Source organism: Acomys minous, assembly GCF_964271855.1.
Source record: "Acomys minous genome assembly, chromosome: 19".
Lineage (NCBI taxonomy): Eukaryota > Metazoa > Chordata > Mammalia > Rodentia > Muridae > Acomys > Acomys minous.
This window is the reverse complement of record NC_140499.1, coordinates 1,213,783-1,234,607: the sequence shown is the minus strand read 5'-3', so window position 1 is coordinate 1,234,607 and position 20,825 is coordinate 1,213,783.

Below are 20,825 nucleotides of genomic sequence, written 5' to 3'. Positions count from 1 at the left end.
CAAAATTCTCACTACAGGAACAGGTAGGAGATAAGCATTCTGTTTAGGGCTGAACACTTTGTGGTATTATATTTTTCTGCATCTGGACAACTAGTAGGGCGCTGAGTTAATTGCTGTCTACTTTCAAGAAGAAATTTTTCTGAAAAAGGTTGCATGGTGCACTAATCAATGGTTAGAGAAGTAAGTCATTAGAGTTCATTTTATTTATCTATCCATATAGCATAATAATAATTGGTTCTTCTCCTTAGGACCTGTGACCTATAGAGTCATAGATTCTTAGCCATATAGACAATGTAAAAAATGCAGTTCATTTTTAAAACAAGTTTTACATTCAATTAGAAAGAGTTTGGCTACTCTTATAATATTTATGCCACTTTTGCATAAATGAATATATTGTCATGGCAGATTGTTGTTATGGCTCACAGGATTTTCTGCATGGTAAGGTTAATGGTTACATTTTTCAGCTTGTAGCATGTGTAGAACCTTCTAGCATTATAAAATCTAACCAGTAGAATGAAGCTTGCAACATGGATCCAGCTTTATTTTTCTGTGTTCTGTGATTCAAGTACATAGTGACTTTGGCAAGAGGATCTTACCATCAAGTTCTTCAGGGTAATCAAGAACAATGGCAATAGCCTGGAATGCTTGAGAGTTTATTGACTAACCCTAAGAAACAACTTCAAAGAGCCTGATCCCAGCCCCCATCCTTCTCTCCTCCTAGTCCCACACTCATACTTCCTCTCCACATTCCTCCTGTCATCTTCTCAGAGAAATAAAGGCTCCAAGAGGTACCAATCCACCATGGTACCTCAAGTCACAGCAAGACTAAGTACATCCTCTCCCACTGAGGCCTGAGAAGAAAGCCCAGCTAGGAGAAAGAGATCCAGAGGCAAACAGCAGAATCAAAGACAGAAAGTACTTCCATTGTTATAGGAATGCTATGTTGTCTAAGCTGCATATCTGCAACATAGATGTAGGGATTCTAGATCTAGCCCATGCATGTTCTTTGGTTGGCAATTCAGTCTCTGTGTGTCCCATGGTCCCAGGTTAGTTTACTGTATATCTTCTTGTGTTCTTGACCTCTCCAGCTCTCAATGGAATATGCCTCTTTGTAAAGATATTGTGCGTATTGTAAAATAACTGAATTGAAACCATACGTAATATACTACATTTTAGCTACTATTCTATTGCTATGAAGAGACACCATGGCCAAGACAACATTTATATAAGTGATTATTTAATTAAGGCTTACTAAACTTTAAGAAGTTTATTCCACCATTGTGGTGAGGTGCATAGTGGCATGCAGGCAGATATGATGCTGGAAAGGTAGCTGTTCTATATCTTGATCCACACAAAGTAACAACACAGAGCTTGGCTTGGGCTTTTGAAACTTCAAAACCTCAAATGGCACACTTCCTCCTTGCATGTCTTTCTGGGTCTGGGTTACCTCACATAGGATGATTACTTCTAGTTCCACCCATTTTCCTGCTAATTTCATGATTTTCTTGTTTTTGGTATCTGAGTAGTATTCCATTGTGTAAATGTTCCATAGGTTCTTTATCCATTCTTCAGTTGAGGGACATGTAAGTTGTTTCCAGATTCTAGTTATAATGCATGAATAAGGCTGCTATGAACACAGTTGAACAAATGCCCTTGTTGTATGGTGATCATTTTTTGGTATATGCCCAGGAGTAGGATAACTGGGCCTTGAGGTATCACTATTCCCAATTTTCTGATAAAGTACCAATTCGATTTCCAAAGTGGTTGTACAAGTGAGGACTTCCACCAGCAATGGAGGAGTGTGCCTCTTTTCTAAAATCCTCACCAACATGTGCTATAACTTGAATTTTTTATCTTAACCATACTAATGGCTGTAAGATGGAATCACAGAATCTTCTTTATTTGTATTTCCTTGATGACTATGGACATTGAACATTTCTTAAAGTGTTTTTCATGTTTTTTATATTTTTTTAGGAATTTTCTGTTTAGTTCTGGACGGCATTTCTTTTTTTCTAAAATATTTTCACATATACAGTTATATTATGACACAAATCTACAATAAACTGCCTATACCAAGAAGAACCATGACACAATCAGGAATTATTTAAATGTTACATTCTTAGTGTTTTGCCTATTTGTATTTGAAATCCTTGAAAAACATCTTTCCTATCTTGGTGCATCTAAAATTGTGAATGTAAATCAATATCTCATCATTATCACTTAAAACATCTATCTAGATCTAAAAACATCTTAACCCCTAGACAACTAAACTTCATTGTAAAACAAAGCTACCTGGTCGTTAACTCCATCAGAGACTTGAGAAGGAATAAACTTGATAACATGAGGATGCCAGGAGTGTTTATTAGTAGTTTTCCAAATGAGAAGATGACAGAGACACTTTGCTAAATGAATAGTCACCCAAAACTGTCTATAATGTTGGACCATCTTCATCAACCTTCTGGCCCAATATTACATGACAGAGATATTTGTGAGGCAGGAACTATTGAGGACTTGCTTATCCTGTCTTGGCAGAGTTTGGCCGTTGACTCTGTCTGCATCTAAGCTTGCCCTTTTTAAGGCAGAATTCTCTCTATGGTAGAAACAAGGACATTTTGCCCAGTAGCTTGATTGCTACATTTGAAGCCATCTCCATAAGGAAGTTCTCTGATGCTGATCACCATCTTTGAGGTAAGATGGGTGTTGCCAGGAGTTAACCTGACCCATTGTCAGTGAATCTTTAAAATAGTAAAACTATTTTTAAATGACATATTCCACATGTCTGATGGTTTTGAAGCCCTTATGTAACTATCCAACCTTATCTTTTTATAGAATCTTATCTATGTGTCCCACTTAAGATGTATATTCTTGTGATAAAAGTAGACTAGTAACTGACATGACCATGATTTGATCAACTAGCAATTAACTTGTATAATGTGTTTATCCTAAACACCTTGCAATATCACTTTCAAAATATTGGAAGTAAACTTTTTATTATAATTGAGTTATATGGGAACAATACCTCATATTAGAGTAGACGTATATTTATAATGTATGTAAAGAACAATCTTACATTTGAATTCTATATTACTATATCTAGAATTAAACTTATTTTGCATCTATATACAAAATTCTTTACCAGTGAATTAAAAATAACCTTGTGAGTGACAGTTGAGGCATTAAGTTGAGGTGTAGATTCACTAATCTACTTTTTGTTCTATCTTCCTTATATATTTCTATATTCTCTCTTCTTTCATTTCAACCCCTATCTCCAAACCTGAGAATGTAAGGAAAAGGAAAAGAAAGATCTTGATGTATCTAAATTTGTTTTCTCTCTAGATAAGACCAATAATAACTTATAACCAAGTCCCACTAATAATAAACTTCTATAGCCAAAGAAACAACAAAAATATACCTGTTCCCCCTTAAAGAAAATGGAGTTTTGTTCTCTTAAGGTTTCTTCCGACTGACTTGGGATGAGTAATACCGTTGTAGGGGCCCAAATAAAATTGCCAAAATGGTTAAACAAATTAGGAATAGCATTTGTGGCCCAGTTTCTAAATGTTGAGAAATTCAAGGCTTAATTAAGGTCACATGTGCGACAGTCTAAAATATTGGACCAATTGGGATTGGTGTCCTGGGAGCTGTCTTGTTCTGATGAAGGACAGCAATTGAAGGACTTGGTGTTGGAACATGAAGAATAAAGAATATCAGTGTCCAGCATGCTGAGAGGAATGCATTCTGTAAGGTCTCATCCAAAAGCATATAATTTATCACAAGCATTATACAGTCCTAAAATTATAAGTTTATAATGTGTGTGGGATATCCAGAACCATTAAGACTGGTTTTCTGCCCTTTGTATGAGCAGAAAAAAAATCTATAAATCTTCATTCATGCCATATGAAGAATGGTATCTAATAGTAATTCTTAGGGGTTCTGTAGCCAACAAGAAATATTGTCTATACCTAGACATTCATGTCTCAGCCTGTCTCAGAGCTACTCCCATTTAGTGGGATTAGCAATCTAAGTTTCCTGCTTGTTCTACAGTTTAAATTCTTTACATCTTAATCATGTCCCACTCTTTCATTACCTTCCAATCCCCCTCCTCCTTCATCCACTCTAACAGCCTCCCTTAGTCCTCAGAAATAGGAGAGCTCCTCCCCTAACATCTTACCTTGCCAGGGACCAAACAGCCCGTTTGGTCCCTGGCCGACCCCCACCCATTCAGCATCTGCAGCAAACATCCTGCTTGGCCACTCATTAGGCATGCAAGGCATCCGGCTTAGCCCTGAGAAGAGAGCGATCCGATCCTGAGATAACCACAGAGACATCCTGCTTTGCCCCACCTAGGAAAACCCCTCCCCCTGAAGATGTTCCCGGGGCTCAACCCCAGAAGATTCTGTACTTTTCCATTTACCCTCCTTGCTTACCCCTGCCCTCCCTAAAGCAGGTTTTAAAAAGCCTGCCCTTACTCTCAATAAACGGCTCTTGACAAGCTACTGTTTCCTTGAGCTCTGCGTCTCTCTCACCCATTGCTTTATCCACAGGTTGCGACCCCCCCGACCCCCCAATAACTGACCAGCTGGACTGGTTATTACCTCAGTCTATCAAGTCTCATCTGTACTACCTATTATCTCTTCCTCTGTAGCCTGGAAAGGCTGTCCTGCTAGAGGGAAGTGATCTAAGTTCTGTGGCCAGAGTGCATGTCTGAAGTAATACCTACTCTCCACATGTGGTATCCACAAGGAGACTGTGCTACTACATGTGAGCAGAGGGTATAGGTCTATATCATACATGGCCTTTGGCTGATATTTCAGTTTCTGTGTTGTTGTGTAGTTAACCTGTATTATGTGGCTAATATCTGATTATGAGTGAACATATACATGGATGTCTTTCTAGATCTGGGTTACCTCACTCAGGATGATCTTTTATAGTTCCATCCATTTGCCTAAAAATTTCAAGATTTCCCTGTTTTCAGTGCTGAATAGAACTCCATTGTGTAAATGTACTACAATTTCTTTATCCATTCTTTGGTTGTGGGACATCTAGGTTGCTTCCAGATTCTGGATATTATGAATAAAGCAGCTATGAACATAGTTGAGCAAATGTCCTTGTTGTATGGTGGAACATCTTTCAGATATATTCCCAGGAGTGGTATGACTAGGGCCTGAAGTAGAGTTTTTCCCAGTTTCCTGAGAAGGAACCAGATTGATTTCCAAAGTGGTTGTACAAGTTTACGTTCACAACAGCAATGGCGGAGTGTGCCCCTTTCTCCACATCCTAGCCAGCAAGTGCTGTCACCTCAGTTTTTTATCTTAGCCATTTGGATAGGTGTAAGATGAAATCTCAGAGTAATTTTGAGTTTCATTTCCCTGATAACTAGGGATGTTGAGCATTTCTTTTAGTGCTTCTCAGGCATTCAATGTTCCTCTATTGAGAATTCTCTGTTTAGTTCTGTACTCCAATTTTTAACTGAATTATTTGGTTTGGTGGTGTTTAATTTCTTGAGTTCTTTATATATTTTGGAAATTGGCCATTTATCAGATGTTGGATAGGTTAAGATCTTTTCCCAGTTCATAGGCTGTCATTGTGTTCTGTTGACAGGGTCCTTCACCTTACAGATTATCAGTTTAATACGTTCACATTTATTAATGATTGTTCTTAGGGACTGAACTGTTGGTGTTCTGTTCAGGAAGATGTGTCCTCTGGCAATGAGCACAAGGTTCTTCCCCACTTTTTCTTCTAACAGATTTAGTATGTCTGGTTTTATGTTGAGGGCATTAATTTATTTGGACTTCAATTTTGTACAGTGTGGTAGATATGGATATATTTTCATTTTTCTACATGTAGCTATCAAATTAGACCAGCAAAATTAGTTGAAGATGCTATCTTTTTTCTGTTGTGTGAATTTGGCCTCTTTGTCAAAAATCAATGCCCATAGGTATGTGGGTTTAATTTTGGATCTTTGATTAAATTCCACTGACCAACCATTCTATTTCTATGCCAGTATCATGCTGTTGTTATTGCTGTTGCTACATACTACAGCTTGAGATCCAGGATGGAAATTCTACCAAATCTTTTATTGTACAGGTCATTTAGCTAATCTTAGTGTTTTGTTTTTCCATATGAAATTGAGAGTTGATATTTCAGGGTTGGTAAACAATTGTGATGGTATTTTGATGATAATTGCATTTAATCTGTAGAATGCTTTTGGTAAGATGGCCATTTTTACTATGTTGATTCTCCCTATCCACAAGCATGGTAGATGTGTCCATCTTCTGAAATCTTCAGATTCTTTCTTCAGAGATTTGAAGTTTTTTCCTATAAATCTTTTACTTTCTTGGTTACAGTTACATCAAGATATTTTATAATATCTGTGGCTATTGTGAAGGGTGTAGTTTTTCTAACTTCTCTCTCAGCCTGTTTGTCACTTGTATACAGGAGGTCTACTGAATTTTTTTATTTGATTTTGTATCTAGCCACTCTGCTGAAGGTGTTTATTAGCTGTATGTGTTCCTAGATAGAATTTTTGGGGTCATTTATGTATACTATCATATCATCTGTGAATCGTGTTAATTTGACTTCTTTTCTGATGTGTATCCCCTTGGTCTCCTATAGTTGTCTTATTTCTCTTGCTAGGATTTCAAGTACTATATTGAAGAGATATGGAGAGAGTGGACAGCTTTGTCTTGTTCCTGATTTCAGTGGAATTGATTTGATGATTGCCTCTATTTCCTTAGGTGTGGTAGGACTATTCAATTCAACACCTGATCTTGATTCAATTTTGGTAGTTGTTAACTATCAAGAAAATTGTCATTTCATTTAGGTTTTTAAATTTTGTGGAATATAGGCATTTTGAAGTATGACTTGACTCTTCTTTGGATTTCCTCACTGTCTGTCATTATGTCTCCCTTTATTTTCGGATTTTGTTGATTTGAATACTCTCCCTCTGCCTTCTAGTTAGTTAGGCTAAAGTTTTGTCAATCTTGTAGATTTTCTCAAAGAACTAGCTCTTGGTTTCGTTGATTCTTTCAATTGTTTTCTTTGCTTCCAATTTATTGATTCCAGCTCTGAGTTTGATGATTTCCAGCCATCCACTCCTCTTAGGTGTGTTTGCTTCTTTTTATTATAGAACTTTTAGGTGTGATGTTAAGTTGCTAGTATTGGATCACTCCAGTTTCTCTAAAAAGGCACTTAATCCTATGAGCTTTCATTTTAGCACTGTTTTCATTGTGTCACATAAGTTTGGGTACATTGTGACTTCAGTTTCATTGAATTCTAGGAAAGTTTAAATTTCTCTTTTCATTCCCTCCCTTACCCAGATGTCATTGAGTATGGAGTTGTTCAGTTTCCATGAGTTTATAGGCTTTCAGTTGTTTCTTTTGTTGCTGAGTTCCATCATTATTCCATGGTGGTTTGATAAAATGCAAGGGATTATTTTAATTTTCTTGTATCTGTTGAGGTTTGCTTTGTGATCAAGTATGTGGTAAATTTTGGAGAAGGTTGCATGACATACTGAAAAGGTGTATTCTTTTGTGTTTGGGTGAAATGTCTGTAGAGATCAGTTAGGTCCATTTGTTTCATGAAGTCTATTAATTTCCTTGTTTCTCCATTTAGTTTCTGTCTTGATGACCTGTCTATTGGGAAGAGAGGAGTGGTGAAGTCCCACACTATTAATGTGTAGGCTTCAAAGTGTGGTTTAAGCTTTAGTAAAGTTTCCTTTACATATGTGGGTGCTCCTACATGTGGGGCATAGATGTTCAGAACTGAGATATCAACTAGGCATATTTTTCTTTTGATGAGGATTTAGTGACCTTCCCCACCCCTTTTGATCAGTTTTTGTTGAAAGTATATTTTACCAGATTCTAGAATGGCTACTCTAGCTTGCTTCTTGGGTCTGTTTGCTTGGAATACATTTTTACAAACCTTTACTCTGAGGTAATGTTTATCTCTATTTCTGAGCTGTGTTTCTTTTATGCAGCAGAATGTGGATCCTGTTTTCACATCTAGTCTATCAGCCTTTGTCTTTTTACTGAGGAACTGAGGCCATTGATGTTAATGTTAACAACCAGTGGTTGTTAATGCCTTTTGTTGTGATGTTGTTGTGGTAGAGTGTGAGTGTTTCTGTGTTTTCAATTTTTTGCTGTGGAGTTATTTATTTTTCTGTGTTTTCCTGGGTGTAGTTAGCCTTCTTCAGTTGGAGTTTTCCTTCTAGTACCTTCTTTAGGGGTTGATTTATGGTTAGGTACTGATAAAACTTAGTTTTGTCATCAAATATCTTGTTTTCTCCATTTAGGGTGATTGAAAGTTTTGCTGGGTATAGTAGTCTTGGTTGGCATCTGTGGTCTCCTAATGTTTGCATGACTTCCTTCCTGGCCCTTCTAGCTTTCATAGTCTCTATTGAGACATTGGGTTTGCCTTTATAGGTGACTTGACCTTTTTCTGTTGTCACTCTTAATGTTCTTTCTTGTGTATATTTAATATTTTGATTATTAAGTGGCTAGAGGATTTTCTTTTCTCCTTCATTCTGCTTGTAGTTCTGTGGGCTTCTTGTATGTTTATGGGAATTTCTCTGTTTAGGTTGGGAAAGTTTTCTTCTCTGATTTTGTTGAAAATTTTTCTGGTCTTAGAGCTTGAAGTCTTCTCTTTCTTCTATTCTTATTATTTGTAGATTTGGCCTTTTTATAGTGTCCCAGAATTCTTGTTTTTGTGTGTGTGTCAAAGATTTTTAATTTTAACATTTTCTTTGATTGATATATCAATAATTTCAATTCTATCTTCCTCACTTGAGATTTTCTCTTCCATCTCTCATATTTGGTTGTTGTGGCTTGTGTCTGTCACTCATGTTCTCTCCCCTATGCTTTTCAACTCTAAGATTGCTTTAGCTTATTTTTTGTTGTTGTTGCTTCTAATTCCCTCTTTAGGTCTTGAATAGTCTTTTTCATTTCTTTCTCCTGTTTGATTGAACTTTCCTATAATTCTTTATTGGATTTATTCAATTTCTTCATCTCTTTGGATGTATTTTCCTAAAATTCTTTTTAGGACTTATTCAATTTCTTCATCTCATTGGATGCACTTTTCTGTAATTCCTTATAGGACTTATTCAATTCCTTCATCTGTTTGAATGTATTTTCCTGTGTTTCATTGAGTGATTTATTTTCCTCTTTCAAGGCTTATACCACTTTCATCACCACAAATTTAAAGTCTTCCCCTTGGGCTTGGTGGGTCTTCATATCTCCAGGGCTTGCTCTGTTAATATCATTGGTTTCTGGGGTTGTTATATGGCTCTCAATTTTGTTGCTTGTCTTCTTGCACTGTCTTTAGGCATCTGGTTGCCTCTGGTGTAAGCATGTCTAGAGGGTTCTCCAATGAGGTTGCTGTCTGTGTCCCACTTTGGCCAGACAGGTTGGGAGCAAGTAAAGAGAGTTTCAAGCCCCATCCAGGAAACAGCAAGAAGTAGATAGGCCAGGGAAGTCCAAAGCTGTAGAAACACACCACAGTCCTTCCCAAAATGCAGCCTAATGTGGGTTGTCCCTTGGGATTTTCTATGGGTTAGCCGGGTTGCCAGGGGTAATACCCACCCATGCCCCCACAATGTGGATCCCTTTCATCTGGGAATCAGCAGCACTGGTGTTTTGTAGCTCTCAGTTTGGTCTTTTGGTCACTGTGCAGTCCTGGTTTTCCTGCTAATCAGACACAGTGTACAATAGGTGATGGCATCTTGGATCTCTCCTTCTGGATACCATTTCTTAATCGGGTTCAAAGTTGGGCTATTTTGTTTGTTGGTGTTTATTTTCTTGAGGTCTTTATATATTTTGGATATTAGCCCTCTGTCAGACTTAGGTTTTGGGAAGATCTCTCAGTCTATAGGCTGCTGTTTTGTCCTTTGACAGTGTCCTTTACTTTACAGAAGCTTTTCAATTTCTTGACATCCCTTTGTTAATTATTAATCTTAGAGCCTGAGGTATTTGTTCTCTGTTTTGGAATCAGTCTCCTGTGCCAATGAGTTCAAGACCCTTCCCCACTTTTTCTTCTAACAGATTTCGTGTGTCTGGTTTTCTGTTGAGGTCTTTAATACACTTGGGCTTTAGTTTTGTGAAGGGTGATAAATATGGATCCACTTCCATTTTTCTACATGTAAACACCCAGTTAGATAAGGACAATTAATTGAAGATGCTCTCTTTTTTCAATTATATGCATTTCTTCATCAAAATAAAGTGTCCATAGATGTGTCAATTTATTTCTGTGTCTTAAATTTAATTCCATTGATCAACAACCCAATTTCTATGCCAGGGCCATGCTGTTTTTATTACTGTTGGTATATCTTGAGATCAGGCATAGAGATTCCACCACAATATCTGTTATTGTTTTAGGTATTCTGGGTATTTTATTTTTCCAAAGTCTATAAAAAATTTGCTTGGTGTTTTCATAGGGATTTCATTGAATCTGTAGATTTTTTTTCTCAAGTGGCCATTTTTACCATGTTGATTATTCTGATTCATGAGCATGGGAGATCTTTCTATCTTCTCCTATCTTTTTTAGTTTCCTTCTTCAGAGACTTAATTTTTTTTCATTCATTCACTTGCTTTGTTAGAATTACCCCAAGATATATTATATTATTTTTGGCCAATGTGTAGGGTGTAGTTATACTAATTACTTCCTCGGGTCATTTGTAATTTTTAGACAAGAGAGCTTTTTTCAGTTGATCTTGTATCCAGCCACTTTATTAAAGGTGTTTAACAGCTGTAGGAGGTCTCTTGTGGAATTTTGGTGGTCACTTATGTACAATAGGCAGAATTTTACTCCCTCCTCCCAGAAATGAATCCCTTTGATCTCCTTTTGTTGTGTTATTGCTCTTGCTAGAAATTCAAGTACTATATTGAAGAGTTGTGGTGAGAGTGAGCAACTTTGTCATGTCCCTGATTTTAGAGGATTTTTGTTTTAGTTTCCCTCCATTTAACTTTATGTTAGCTTTGGCTTGCTGTATACAGCCTTTATTATATTTATGTATGTGCCATGTATCTCTGATCTCTCCAAGACTTTAAACATGAATGGGTGTTAGATTTTTTGAAATGCATTTTTGACATCTAAGGAGATGATTCTTTCAGTTTGTTTATATGGTAGATTACATTGATGGATTTCTATATATTGAACCTTCCTTGCATCCCTGGGATGGAGCCTACTTGGTAATGGTGAGTGATCATTTTATGTCCTCTTGGATTCAGATTGAGAGTATTTTACTGAGTATTTTTGCATCAAAGTTCAAAAAAGAATTGATCTGAATTTTTCTTTCTTTGTTGGGTCTTTGTAATATTTATATATCAATGTGACTATGGCCTCACAGAAAGAGTTTGGTAATGTTCCTTCCATTCATATTTTGTTGTTGAAAAGTAGTAATATTAGCTCTTCTTTGAAGGTCTGGTAGAGTTCTGTGCTAAAACCATCTGGCCTTGGGCTTTGACCCCCTCCCACCCCTGAAAGATTTTTCATGTCGGCTTCTATTTCTGTAGAAGAAATAGGACTATTTAATTTGTTTACCTGATCTTGCTCAACTTTGGAATGTGAACTCTATCAATAAAATTGTCCATTTCTTTCAGTTTCCCAAATTTTATGGCATATAGGTTTTTAAAGTAAGATCTGATGATTCTTTGGATTTCTTGTATGTCTATTGTTGTATGTCCCTTTTCATTTCTGATTTGTTTATTTAGATAGTGACTCTCTGCCTTTTAGTTAGTTTGGCTAACAGTTTGTCTATCTTCTCAAAGAATAAGCTCTTGGTTTTGTTGATCTAATAAATTGTCCTCTTTCTTTTTATTTTATTGATTTTAGCACTGAGTTTGATTGTTTCCAGCCATCTACTCCTCTTGGGAGTTTCTGCTTCTTTTTTCTAGTGTTTCCAGATGTGTCATTAAGTTGCATGTATGAGATGTTTCTAATCTCTTTATAAAGGCACTTAGTGTTATGAACTTTCCTCTTGGCACTGCTTTCAATGTGTTCTATAAATTTGGGTATGTTGTACCTTCATTTTCATTGAATTTTAGGAGGTCCCTAATTTCTTTCTTTTTTTCTTCTCTGACACAGTTATCATTGAGTAAAGAGTTGTTCTGTTTCCATGGGTGTGTAGAATTTTTGTTATTTCTGTTGCTACTGACGTCCAGCTGTTGTCTATGATAGTTTGAAATGATAGAAGGTATTATTTCCATCTTCTTGTATTTGTTGAGGCTTTCTTTGTGAGCTACTATATAGTCAACTTTGGAGAATGTTTCATTGAGTTATGAGAGGAAAGTATAATCTTTTGTGTTTGGGTAAATAGTTCTGTAGCTATCTGTTAGGTCCAAATGATTCATGACATCAGTTAGTGTTGCTATTTCTCAGTTTAGTTTCTCTTTCACTGACCTATTCTTTGGTGAAAGGGACATGTTGACGTTTCTCAATATTAATGTGTGGGGATGAATGAGTGGTTTAAGCTTTATTAATGTTTCTTTCACAAATGTGGGTGCCCGTGTATTTGTTGCACAGATATTGAGAATTGCGATGTGTCATCTTGGGTGAAATTTTCTTTGATGAGTATCAAGTGTCCTTTTTAATGTCTTTTGAATTTGGTAGGATTTTTATTAGATATAAGTATGGTTACCCCATCTTGATTCTTGTGCCCATTTGCTTGGAAGACCTTTCTCTAGACTTTTACCCTGAGGTAATGCCTATCTTTGTGGCTGGCTGAGATGTGTTCTTTAATGTAGCAGAATGTTGTGTCTTATGTATGCATCCATTCTGTTAGTCTGTGTCTTTTTATTGGAGAGTTGAAACCATGGATATTGAGAAAGACTAATGACCAGTGACTGTTAAGTCCTTTCATTTTGATGTTGGTGATAGTAGTATGTATGTTTGTTTGTCTGGTTTTTGTTTTGATAAAGTAAAGTTATGTATTTCCTATGTTATCCTGGTTGTAGTTGGCCACTTTGGGTTGGGGTTTTCCTTCTAGTAACTTCTGAAGGGTTGGATTTGTGGATAGGTACTGTCTGAAGGAGAATTTTTCAGCTAGACTCCAAAGGCTGAAGAAAACTCTGTGGCCAGATTCTCAGCCCAGCCTCACAGAGAAATGAACCCACAGTTATGAAGGATTTGAGGTCATTTTCTTGTGTTTCAGATATGTTAGTGTTTCCAGGCCTGATTGCTTTGGCATAACGAGGTCTGGGGATGCCATGTTATTTTTGCTTCTTTTCCTTGCATTTTTATGCTGGCCTTTAGTCACCTTGCTTTTTCTGTAATTTGTGTGGTAGTTTCTACTGTTATTCACTGGTTGTTGAGTGCAGTTAGTAGTTGAGTGGCTATAGGTTGAGACCTCTCACCTGCGGAAATCACAGAATCCTTATGTGCATCAGGCACCTTGACATGTGTTCCAGGAACTTTCTGTGAATTTGCCAGGTGATCTGAGGTCAGATCCATGAGTATTCCGCATTTTGGAATCTCTCCTTGGCTAGCAGCCCCAGACCCTAGTGCACTGCACAACATAGTTCATCCTGAGACAGAATGCCAGGCCAGCATGCTGGCCAGCATTCAGCTAGGCTTTGGTGACCTTGAGCAAAACTACAAGGGCCATGGAGCCTTCTATGGATTGTCTGGGTGATCTAAGGTGAGATCCACCAATGCTAAACACCATAGGGTCTCCCTTGGCCTAGGAGACACAGATGTTGGTGCTCTGTAGCCCACAGTTCAGTCCAAGACACAGAGTCCAAGATGAGGATTGCAGATGTAGCTTGTAGGCAGGTATGCACCAAGACACTAGGGACTGGGCACCCACCTGCAGGGACCTAGAGACTCCATCTTTGACCAGCTGAGTGGCCTGAGGCCAGATCCACCTGTGCTCCACATGGAGTGGATCTCTCTTACCCATGGCTCTACAGCTCTGGTGCTCTGTAACTCCCATCATGGTCCCTCAGCTCAGTCTTTCCTATCAGATACAATGAGTCATCAGCACCATTCTCTTGCATTCTCCTTAGGAGTCATTTTTATTCAATCCACTTCAACTACTTACAATGGTAGTTTTTCAAATGACTTTTTCAAAAGGCTTATAGTGTTACACATTCATCCCTCTACTCTCTCACCTATGCTGTTCTTTTATCTCCTACCAGAGGTATTCTAACTCTTCCAGTTTATTTTATAGACTTAGAAGTTCAGGTATGAAGTGACTATAACTCATAACTACGTAAAAGAGTTGCATTGTAGGGACCAGACTATAAACCAGTGTCATTACCATTGTGCCTCTGCAGGAATGTTCATGTTATATACCACTTATATTTTCTGTTATGTCTATAAGCAATATTTTTATCCAAATGGCTGACCTTACTTATAGAAAAAGGAGTTTTCATTGTTTGGTTTCATGTAGCATGTTGCTCTATCCACTTTACCTGGAACAAAGTTGGGAAAAGCAAGCAGTGACATGGAGGAACAAATAAGTCAATGATTTTTATGCCCTGTGAATCCAAATATTCTGACTACTTTTATGTCAACTTGGCAGAAGCTAGAGTTTTCTGAGAAGAGGGAATCTCAACTGAGAAATTGCTTCCATAATGATTGAGTTGTAGGTAATCTTGTAGGCCATCATTTTAAATAGTGATTGATGAGTACAAGCCCTAAGCAAGTAGTCCTGGGTGTAATAAAAAAGCAGGCTGAATAAGCCATGAGGCACAAGCTAGTAACCGGTACTCCTGCATAACCAAATATATTAGCTCCTGTATCTAGGTTCTTGTTCTGTTTAACTTATTTCCCTGACTGTTCTGGATGATTGACTGTGATGTGAATCTGTAAGCAAAATAAACCCTTTCCTTCACAAGTTATTTCTGTGATGTTTCATTACAGCAAAGAAATCTCAATACTAAGTAAGAAAGATAATTATGAATCAGGAGACAGTGAACACAATGATGACTACAAGTTGGTAGATTATGATTGGAAGTGAGGGTCACAGCCAGTAAATAAGACAGACAGAGGTGTTATAAGAGTCCCTGGATACTAGCTCCCAAAACACTGCACTAGGACCCAGGTAATAGCTTGAATACCAAAGATATTTATGGCACTGCTTCTAATTCCTATTATTAAATCTCTAAGGATGTTGTGGCTTATTGAGATGCATCAGGTAACCTGAAACACATATGGCTATTTTTCATAGTTCTAGAGGCTGGATATCTAAAATCAAGGCGCAAGTAGAGTGCCTTCAACAGTACTAGAGAATAATTCTTTCTCTTTAATTCTTGGTATGCATTAGTTTGTGGATGAGCAATGTGAGCTCTGCCTCCATAATCACATGACATTCTTCCTTGTGCCTTTGAAGCTTCAGTCTGGTACAAACTTATTGTCACCCACATATATGAGAAAAGACCTTACTTCTCCATAATGTCACACCCTTAGCTTCCAGACAGTTAAGAAGTTTGACAGTATTCAGCCCAGAATATCCCCTTGGTGGGTAGGGTGGTGGGAGTTGAGACAGGCTCAGAGATTATGTTTCATATTCAGAGGACCAATCTGGAATTTCTGGCTGCCATTCTTTATTATTTCAATCACACAACAAATATGAATACTCCCAACATACCTAACACACTTAACTCTCTAGCCAAAAAAATAATAATAATAAAGGGAAAAAAATTACTTCCCTAAACTTTCTGGCTTTTCTATCCATTTCCATAGCAACCTATTATTTCCTTTTTATGTGTGATCACTTGATCCTATTTACTTCATTTCTATCTGTTTATACAACATGCAGAGAAACTGTACTTATGGTGACACTGGTAAGTGGGAAAGATAGGAAGAAAAGGTATTGTCAGAATCACAGAAATTAGATGCAATTTTTGAACTTTGATTTACTCTCAGGAGCCATGGCTTCAACTTAGAAAATCTCCTTAGAGAAAAAACTCTTTGAAATCATCAGCACAGCACTCTGCCCATGGATGTCATCAGAAACAATGTAAATGATTTATGAACTTCATAAGAAAAGAATGGAAAAACAATACAATTATAGAACAGTGAAATGTTAGAATAAGTGTTCAATAAATAATGTAAAAAATATAGCCAAAGAACTGCAATGTGGCTGAGAAGGTGGGTTAGTGGGTAAAGCACTTGCTTCACAAATGTCAGAACCTGAATTCAGATCTCCAAAACCCACATAAATCTGAGTGTAGTAGCAGGGGTTCATAATTCCAGCACTCCTATCTTGAAATGGGAACAGAGACAAGAGGATGCTCAGATTCTGGGAGGCTACTAGTCTCAAACAAGTTGGAAGGAGTGGACTAACAACTTAGTTGTCCCCTGATTTCTGTAGGCATATTTTATAGCACATATATGCCCATGTTCACAGAGGAGCACAAATGTTCACACACATAGAAATACACATTTGGGGTAGGAAAAGAACAACAATAATTCATATAAAAATAAGCATGTAAATTGGACTTATTTTAAGGCCCTTATGCACTTAATTGATTTATTATTATATATTTTGGGCTTTCCAAACCTAAGAATGGATTGGAGTTACAAAGATCTTAATGAAGCCTGGTAGACACATTAAAAGCAACCCTCTTTTTAAGGTTTACAACACCTTTCAAGTTTAGTCTGGTAAATGAGATGGGTTATGTGTGGATAATTTTTCTTTTTTCTTTTTTTTTTTCCTTTCATCACAAGAAAAGAAGCCTTTGCTTATTATATAACAGTCTTAGTCAGGATTAACCAGGCACAGCTTGGGGAGCTCTTCAGTTTCTATTTGTAGCTCGTTTTAAACCTTCCCCCTGTGGGATTGCCCTAACAGAGTCATGTTCACTCTTGGTGTTTTTCCTATGAAATTTTAATCCAATTACCTTTCTTCCTCTTCTTTCTTTCTTTCTTTCTTTCTTTCTTTCTTTCTTTCTTTTTTTCTTTCTTTGTTTTTTTCTTTCCGGTGTTAGTCCAGTAAGTATGTAGCCTGTAGAGTTCCTTTTTGTAATGAAAATTACTTTAAGAGACCAAAGATTCTGAATCATTTGAAACCAAAGATAGTAAGTCTGAAAAGAAGAAAATTTTGTCATTCACTTATAACTGTATTTCTGATTATACAGATGAAGAACAATCAGAGCACAAAGGGTGTTAACAATTTTTATAACTAATTTTACCTGTGGTTCCACCCACATTCCTACCCAAAGAATAAAATCTTGCTATTCTTTCTTTCGCATTAAATTACAGCAAAGCTCTGACATATGTGTGGAAGACACCATTTTTATATTAAGAAATCTTAGTACTGCTATTGGCAATGCCAATTTATTTTGTGTAGCCACATAAACTCCAAGATGCAGATCCTCAAACTTTCCTTGGAATACATTACTTTTCTCTTGACCTCTAATCCATCCTCTCTAGTTCTCTTCCTCAAGCTCTGTATTTCTCAGCAACTTACTAGCTCCCACCAGTCTTTGGTCTTTGCTGTTTCACTGTGCAATCTCTGAAGTTCTGACCTTTCTTTGCCTTCAGTGTCTGTCATTGGAGATTCAGCAAACATCTCTGCAGCATTCAATGACTACTCTTGCTGCTCCCCAAAGCAACAACCTGCACATCAGGAAACTGTTGCTTGTCATCTGTCAGGGCTTTATTCACTTTTAGTCACATTCAAACTTATGCTTCAAGTCTTTATCCCTGAATATCAACAATCAGCACAACTACTCAAGAATGATTATAGGCAGATTTCCTTTAAAGGTCTTATTCCTAAGCTAAAATATACCCATAGTCCCATTTCTTCCTCTGAGGAAAAGGCATCAACACTCTTGTCATGATAAAGCCTCTATTGCACACTTCATTTCACCTCTTCTTACAGTACTATGTATGCCAGACATTGAAGTTTCAGCCAGAGTAAGAGACTGTGTTCTTGCTCAAAGTGTAATAGGAGAGACAGATGGAATAACTGACCTAGAAAACACAATATGTGGCTGTGTAATAGGAGAGGTATTCTCTGGGATATCAGGGATAGAAAATGTCTTTAGAGAATGTGATACTTGAGGTAAAAAACAACTAAAACTTTAGGATGATCAAGGCCTTTCCTAGGTGCAAAGAGGAAAAATATAGGCCCTTGAAAAGTAAGCACCAAGTACAGGGACAGAGTGGTGAAAACAGAGATATCCGACCCTGAACTCTCTGTGTGTGTGTGTGTGTGTGTGTCTGTCTGTCTGTCTGTCTGTCTGTCTATCTGTGTGTGTGGAGGAGGGAGTTAGAGCAACTGGTCTTATATTCATTTATTTCTTTCACTGCTACAAAGCCCTAAAAGAAAAAATACTTTGTGTAATCTTGTATACCAAATATCTAAGTACTTAGGTTATTCATATGTGCTGAGAAAGATATGCTGCCATCAGAGTGTTCTTATCTTGGTGCAGCTTAATAACTTTGAAATAGGACAACTACCACATGATTAGACTAAATATGAAATACAGCTAAAGTTTGGGATTTTTATACTGAAGGTGCAGAGACACTTGAGAGTTCCTGGCCACAGGGAGGATTCAACCACATCTGCCTTCCAGAAAGCAGACTTGAACACGGTAGTACACAAAGCACAGAGGATAGAATCCAGTCCTCGAACTAGAAAGAAATCAACTTAATAAACTGACAGTAATATTCCAGGCAAGAAAGGCATTAGTCTAACTAGTCCAGGACTATGCTAACACATGAGGATGAGCATGACACCCTACCTCACCAACATTTCTAAACATCACACTGTTAATGACAAAGACTTACTATGAACATGGGGACCAGCTCCATGGTCTTGAGAAGGTTTGGGAGTACTATCATACCAAAACAGAAGAAAACAAAACATTGGGACTTGTTATTATTATTAGGTTTTCCTAGAAAACTTATAAAGTCAGCTTCACAAATGTGCATGAGTACAGGAGTAACAGGAGGCAGTTAGAGTAATTTCTCTTAATGTTATTTATTTATTTCATTGGTACTAGCGCTCAGAGGAAAATTTTGCTTAGAGTGATCTTGCCCTCTGAACTTCTAAGTATGTAGGTGATTTATATATGCCATGTGGAAGATAGTCTAGTTTCAGAATGTCTTTAGAAGGTGCACCTACCTAATATCTACATTAAATTAATCTATAACTTCTGGATTTATGAAATTGCACTCTCAAGAAATGTACATAAGTGGTGCCACACTGGAGCATAGAATGATGAATTTTCCTAAGTGGAAAGTCTCTGCTGCAAAAAGCAAGCCCACAAACCTCCTCATAAACTTCACTTTTTATTCCAAATTGGATGAGCTGCTCTTGTTGTTTCAGGCCAGTCCTGGTGTTTCATCACTGCCTCTTTATCATGTCTTTACAAATCAATAGAAACTTTGGTGTTTGGAAGAATCTCTGAAATATATATGACACCAACACTGTGTATCCCATCAGAGAACTAATGACATGCAGTTTATTGATTTCACTATGCACCTACTTTTACTTAGAGAGTGGTTTGTGCTGGGGGAATAAGACGTTATATATCCTCTAGTTCTAAATATGGTCAATAATTTGATTGTTTTCAATAGTTTTTAAAGTGTGTGTGTGTGTGTGTGTGTGTGTGTGTGTGTGTGTGTCTGTCTGTCTGTCTGTCCAGGGGTGCTGCTTGTTCAGGCATGATGTAGCACCTGGGGAGACTGGAAGAAGGAATTGGTTTTCTTGGTATTACAGGGGATTATAAACTGCCTTATCAGGATACTGGGAACCAAACTCTGGTCCCTCTGGAGCAGCAGGGAGAAGTCTTAACTGTTTAAGCCATTTTTCCAGATCATATTCACTTGGTTCTGAATCATCACACTCACCTGTCAAGCTAAGATCCACTAGCCTAAACCTGTGACAGCCATAACCTGTCATTCTATCATGGCTTGGGGAATCTGATTTGTCTTACAAGAATGAACAAAAGATTTATTAATAGATTCCATCATAATCTTGTTCCTCCTGTCTCAACTAGAAGGCAGCACAAATTACAGCAAACCTTTTTATAAGAAGTGCTGCTTCTTTGTGAAACTAGTCTAGGCACCACTCTAAACCCACAAGATAAAATGCAAACACAGCTATGCTTTCTTCTCTAGGGCAATTTAGGCTAGCAGTTAAGCAATTACTGCCTGGAGTAGAAGAAAGCTGTCCCCACAAGTAGATAGCTGGGGAGCTGTGAATTTGCTTTTGAACACCTGAGGTCTCTGTTAGAGAGAGTCAATGGTCCTGCTTTGAGAACAGTAAGGAAAGCCTGAGGTTATATGAGGTGCCATTATTCAAAGTAATTTTGCAGTTTTATAATTAGTGGTCCACCAATATCTTTGATATCACAAATAAAAAGGTACATAAGAGAAATATGTAGTGCTATGCATATTCAATTCACAGTTGTCCATGACTAGAGACAGTACTGTGTTAGAATATAGATGTGTTTTCTATTGGGCTTTTAAAATCAATACATATTGCCTGAGGGAGTTTAGGCCATAGTCAGCTGAAAGTGTTGGTCACCTTCAAATACACATGCATTCTACAGACCAACAATGGACAGTCATAGGTGCATATCTTCAAAGACCAGAGTGTGGACCTGATATCCAATTCTGAACCAAATTCAGTGGTTCTTAAGTTAAAGTTGCCCATCACACTCAAATTAAGTTTGTCCTTTGGTTATGATTGTTTGAGAATGTTTATGTGCTCTCAAAGTTACATTTCTAATAAATTCTTAGGTGATGTAGACACGGTTGTCTAGGAATTACACTTTGAAAGCCATGAGTCAAGCCAAGAGTGACAGTACACACTTAGTATACATGTAAACCCCAGCACGCAGAAGAAAAATCCCACCCTGGTCTACATAATGAGT